The following is a 5,581-nucleotide window of genomic DNA, read 5'->3' on the forward strand; positions in this document are numbered from 1 at the left end:
TTTTTCATTACAATTTATTATTATTATTATTATTATTATCATCATCATCTTATTTTATTTCAATTATTAAACTGTCTTCATCTCAACCCATGAGTTTTCTCACTTTTACCCTTCCAATTCTCTCTCCCATCCCGCTGGGGGGAGAGTGAGCAAGCGGCTGTGTGGTGCTTAGCTGCTGGCTGGGGTTAAACCACAACAAATGGTCATGTTAGGGGCTTCCAACCTTTTTCCTCAAACTTGCCCTACATTTGTTAGCCTGAAGTAAAATTTCCATTCTGATTTAAATGGGCAATGTACACAAAGTGCCTGCCAGGAAAACATATAGATGTTTTCTACCCTGAATACTGCAGAGTCAGACAAAGGTATCAAAGGCAGTCTGACTGCTGGAAGCAGTAGCAGACGGCGTCCCCCCATCTGCAGCAGTTGCTGTCTCTAGCCCTGTGAGAGGTTATGCAGGGCACCCCCATCGTGGCATGCAGATGCACCTGTTAGCTGTTTTCAGGTATATTACTGTGATTTCCAAGAGTTTTCAGGCAGATTTGGGAAACGGAGAAATAGAGTTTAAATGGCCACTCGTAATATTTTTTCTGAATCATGTTAAGTGAACGGAGTTATGCTGTCATTAAAATATTCAGAAGGTCTGCCAACTTTATAGAAACAATCCAGCTGAAGTACCTGAGTGCTGCCTTCTTCTTGGCCCAGTATGGCTATAAATACTTAATACTCACGGTGTGAGAAAGACCTTAATAAAAATATTTGGCTCGAAGTCTTGAATGTCAAGAGCTTTTCCTGAGGTCCTTATCTCCTTAAATGCAGTCAAACCTCATAGAGTAATTGGGAAAAAATGTAGTGGAGCAGATAGGGTTATCTTAAGGCAATACCAGAGCAGGGAAATTAGAGATTTATGCTAGCTGTTACCTCCGACTTGGAGCCCAAATTAGGTGACCTAAGCTACTAGAACATCTATCAAAGGTAATTGTCAAGTGATCTTTTAAAGTACACACCTGTCCTGTTAAATAAAGGAATCTTTCATGTTGTGGTTAATATGGCTCAGCAATGTAGCTAAGAAAGAGATCCTGACACCTTTAAAAGTCTGCTCCTCTCTTGCTCTTTTAATGTATTTTTACACTGACCGCTCATGCAGTAGAAGTGGCACGGGTATGGACCTCAAAGTCAGCAGAGTCTGCTCCAAGGGCTAATGAGGCTGGTGGAGAATCCAGGCTTTGGGCTGACATTCTAGAAATGTAGCACAATTACATGTATAATGTAATGTAAGGGCTTCGGTGGGTAGGGGAAATATGATCCGTGATTATTCTGACCTTCATTTACCTTGTTGAATCAAGCTCCTCATTCACCGTGGGCTATAATCAGTCCTGCCGTCTGTGGTTCTTTGTTAAACCAGCGCTGTTTGTGTTTAGTCAGCTGTGAAAAGGGACCGAGAGAATAATTTCTTCAGTGCAAGGTGTTAATGTCAGTCTCCCACACACATCCACTTAGAAACAGAACCAAATTTCCTTTTAGAGGCTCTTCAACTTAAAGGTGAACGATCTGAATCACCGTTCCACCCAGAGTAGGTGTAATTTCTTTTTACTTGACTTACATGACAGCAACCAAACTCAGATATCACTAATACCTCCTTTCTCCTCTTTTTTATTCAAGTTTAAAAGTTTTATGGAGGCTTTGCTTTAAGATTGAAGCAAGAAGCTGATCTATGAAAGCATTTTGTTACTTTACTTCAAACTGATACAGCTAGCAAAACCTGAATATAGATGCAGTTGTTCAAGCAAAATGCGTGCCTTTTATCAACACATCTTGGTTTGGAGAGCTGGTTTAAATATACTGGCAACAGAACCCTTTCTGTGGCACAAGGAGCACCTCCAGCAACAGGGTTTGCCATTTTAATTTCATAGGTGTGTCCCTTCAGGTATAGACTAAGTTCCAGTAGCCATTAAGGTTTAATGATAAAATTAATAATTTTATCATTAATTAAACAATTAATAATAATTAGATGTTGAATAAATCCTATATGTGAATAAATCCCAAGGTTCAAGCTCTCTTGGAGGATGTCAATGTACGCAGTAATTAAATGCTGTAAAAAATTCATTTTACTATGTTTCCATAGACAGCTAAAAAGGGAAAAGCGGTGATACAGACAGACAAAGGCAGAAGTTTAAAAGGTCAGGGTTTCAACTACTGTGAGTACCATAGCTCCATGGACCGCAGGGGATTCATAGCAATGCACGCTTGTTGAAAAGCTGACCTTATTTTAAAATTACGGAGTCCATTCAATGGGTACATCATGAGAGTCGAGGTGCAGTGGTGTACAGGACGAGTCAACAGAGATATCTTTTTTTCCCTCCCTCTGTTTCTGATCTTTCTTAGATCCCACTACTCCCCACAAAAGAGGGTTATTTTGTTGTTGTTATAACTAAAAGAGTTTTTTTTTCTCCCCCCCTGCCCCCAGTAAAACCCTCAAGGAAACAAATCTTTCTTGGTTTTATCCTAAAATACTTGGGTAAAGTCACCTCCTGTTGCAAAGTTCAGTGCTGGCCTCACTGAGGTACAGTGTCGTAAAAATGGTATGTGACGCTACTGGGATTTTAGAGCAGGATAGTAATGCATACTGATTCCCCTGCTTTAAAACAGACATCTTTTTGATAGTAAAGACATGCCACAGTCTGTGTCCCAGCTGAGAGAAAATCCCACAGCAAATGGGACCATTTGTTATGGTTTGTGGAAATGTATAGCACTCCCTAATGTGGGAAAAAAGTAATAAAAAGATGGATGAATGCCCATCCAGTTCTCTATTCAAAAAATCTAGATAAGAATGTTTTAAAAGATAAACTATTAATTGGCATGTTTCTCAATAATTTATGAAGAAGGTTAAATGCATGATAAAATGTGTAAAGGGAAGCGATTTTCTTCTTGTTTTTTCACATTTAAGCTACCAGGAAGGCTAATTCTCTCATAACTTTGCTCAAGGAGTCATCAGAGACCTCACATGTTCGCTTTGAACTTTTTCTTCCCCGAAGAAAGACAGAGATAAATTTTCTCCTGAGTGTTTTTCAGTACTTGCGTTAAAAGTCAAAACCAAACAGTGCGAATCAAACTCACCTTCCCTCTCATTACTCAGGATTTATTTGCACAGATTTTTCTGCTGTCATAATTTTCTCCTCTTCTTCTTTGTCCAGAAGTCTGGAGACTCCGAGGAGTCGCCTAGGAAAGGGTGATAAGAGATTAATTTCTACCATGACACAAATGTGTAGATCCAGAGATATATACGTCATCTGATCTCTATAATTAAAGAGAAGGAAAAGGAACATAAACCTGACCTTCCCCTCCTCTTTTCATAATCCATTATTAGTAACAGTACCTTTTTCTATAGGGTTCTCACATGTGTCCTTCATTATTCTGAACGAATAGCGTAAGATTAGCTTGATTTATCATTGACATTGTTCCCTGACCTTAAAAAAATGCTGTCTTTTAATCCACCCCACAGAAAAAAAATGCTGAATGAATTTCTAAAACGTGGGTGAAATAATTGCCATAGCCTCAAGGCAGCAACAATGTAAATGCTAACAAGTTATTCTGGTTTTACATGTCTGTTCACCTTTATATAGATTCTACCACCTCTGCGTCTCATACTGCATGTGTTAATGCTCGGGAAGTTCTTTTGGGCCTTATAAACAGTCCTATAATATACTTGAATGTAAACTGAAATAGTTTCCTCTAATTCTCTGTTGCCTATTTAATAAGCATATTCTTGCTCTGCACACTTACCTAGCGCCCGGGTTTGCCACCCATACAGAGTCTCCCATTTTATAACCTTTTTTTTCTTTTTTAAACTCAGCACAATAGCTTGGATTGTGACAATTGCTTATTCAGTTTCAGAGAAAGTAAAAAATGCAATATCCTTCTGCAAGATCAGCCCACATCTTGAATCCATATGTTTGAGTGTGTAGGAAAACTGGATCCGATGCCCCCACCGTGAGCAAATTAAGGCAGGAAAGGGTGACGATAGTGATAGGAAGAGCAAAGAGCGATCCAGTCTATAACTGTACCCTTAAGAGTGGCTGAATGGATGCAAAACTCAGGGAAAAGATGCTATGTTTTATTATGACCTGCTGCATAGCACGTTTCCCTCTTGCCCAAGTCAGGAATTTCAAGTCAGAATATTCTTACTTAGGGCTGACAAATAGATTTACCATCCAGGCCATTTGCTTCACAACCTGTTGGAGTAAGAAACCTCCCAGAAGTAAGAAAAGCTTTCTGTGAGCTGAATTACATTTTCACCAAAGCCTGTGCAGATCCAGACTGGCTCTTGTCGAAGTCAAAGCAATAACGTCTACTGGTGTCAGCAGTCAAACGTTTCACCCAGAAGTGAGAAGCCCAGTACCAGCTGCTCGCCACAGCTGAACCCCTGCGTGCCCAATGCCAGGGCACCCCGAGGGCTTCCCCCAAAGCCACCCGGCAGGATCCTGGCATAGGGGCACCTATTGTAGCGCTACTGACTCTTACAGCTACAACATAAGCTAAGTAGACTCTAAGTGATATCAGGAACAGTATGACATGGTACTTTATTTTTAATGGGGACATGCTGGTACAATTTAGGGAATAAATACGCAAATGTCAAGGCACCTTAGGAGGAACACAGGGGCAGAAAACAGTATATTAGCAGTAGCAGAGAGAGACAAGAAGGAAAACGCAAGCTGGAGGATGGATAGAAAGGGATAAGTAGGCAGCATAGCTCATACCACGCCTGATAAATTTTCTTTAACAGACAGCATCTAAAACTCAGTGAAAAAAGTTCCAGAAGAAAAAAATATTTTCCACGCTTGTTTCTTCAGAGGCTGATTAAGTAACGAGCAGGCTATGAATTCAGCTGGTGTAAAGGGTTGCACAGAACAGCAACTGCAGAGCAAAATCAGGGTCTTACTGCCAGTCATGGCAGCAGTCTCTAAACTACCGGGGGATCTGAGCAGTTGCAGTTTGCACACAGGCGAGCCCAGGCTGGAAAAGGGACGCTTAAAAAGTTTAACCAAATAATATATTCGCCCAGGCAGCTGCAGCCACACTAGACCTAAATACCTCCAACGGAACCCACCTGTTAATGATCCCGCACCAGGTTTTAGCATGGAAGGGGGCAGACTGCAATTAGAAACATTGAACCTGTTCTTGATCTCTCTTACGCAAAGCAAATTAGCAGTTACAGGGCTGTAAAGGCTGGAGAGGGAGGAGGCAGCAGCGGAAGGGAGAGGTGGCCAGTCCCAACCCAGGTTTCACAGGCGCAGGAATGAAAAATAACAAGGGAAAGAACAGGTTTCATGTTAACAGAGCGGCTGGAATTCAAGCCTGAAAAATTTTAGGGCTTTTCTTCCCCTCTATTTATATAAAATTTATAATGCAAATACAACTGTATTTTTGTATGCTGTGCCTCTCAGCTCTATTTATAATTTGACCATCACTTTCAAACCTGGCTGATTAATATTAGGCCATTAAAATCATGCTCAGATTTCTAAACAAACATTCTCCTTTTTTATTGTTGTTGGAAGTGTTTGAACTCCTGCCTTCCCCTATGGCA

The 5,581-nt window shown here is 40.6% G+C and overlaps 1 long non-coding RNA gene across 1 annotated transcript; it reads right to left on the bottom strand.

The window, feature by feature from the left end:
• Positions 1-1,105: 1,105 nt before the first annotated feature.
• LOC103906013 lies at positions 1,106-5,185 on the bottom strand. The gene is made up of 4 exons (XR_657984.2): positions 5,105-5,185; positions 3,115-3,216; positions 1,330-1,422; positions 1,106-1,236 (listed from the first exon to the last, which is right to left on the bottom strand). It is a non-coding gene; the product is annotated as an uncharacterized LOC103906013 (long non-coding RNA).
• Between the last annotated feature and the right edge of the window lie 396 nt (positions 5,186-5,581).

The sequence above is a fragment of the Aptenodytes forsteri genome, unplaced genomic scaffold (assembly GCF_000699145.1).
Source record: "Aptenodytes forsteri isolate BGI_AS27 unplaced genomic scaffold, ASM69914v1 Scaffold200, whole genome shotgun sequence".
Lineage (NCBI taxonomy): Eukaryota > Metazoa > Chordata > Aves > Sphenisciformes > Spheniscidae > Aptenodytes > Aptenodytes forsteri.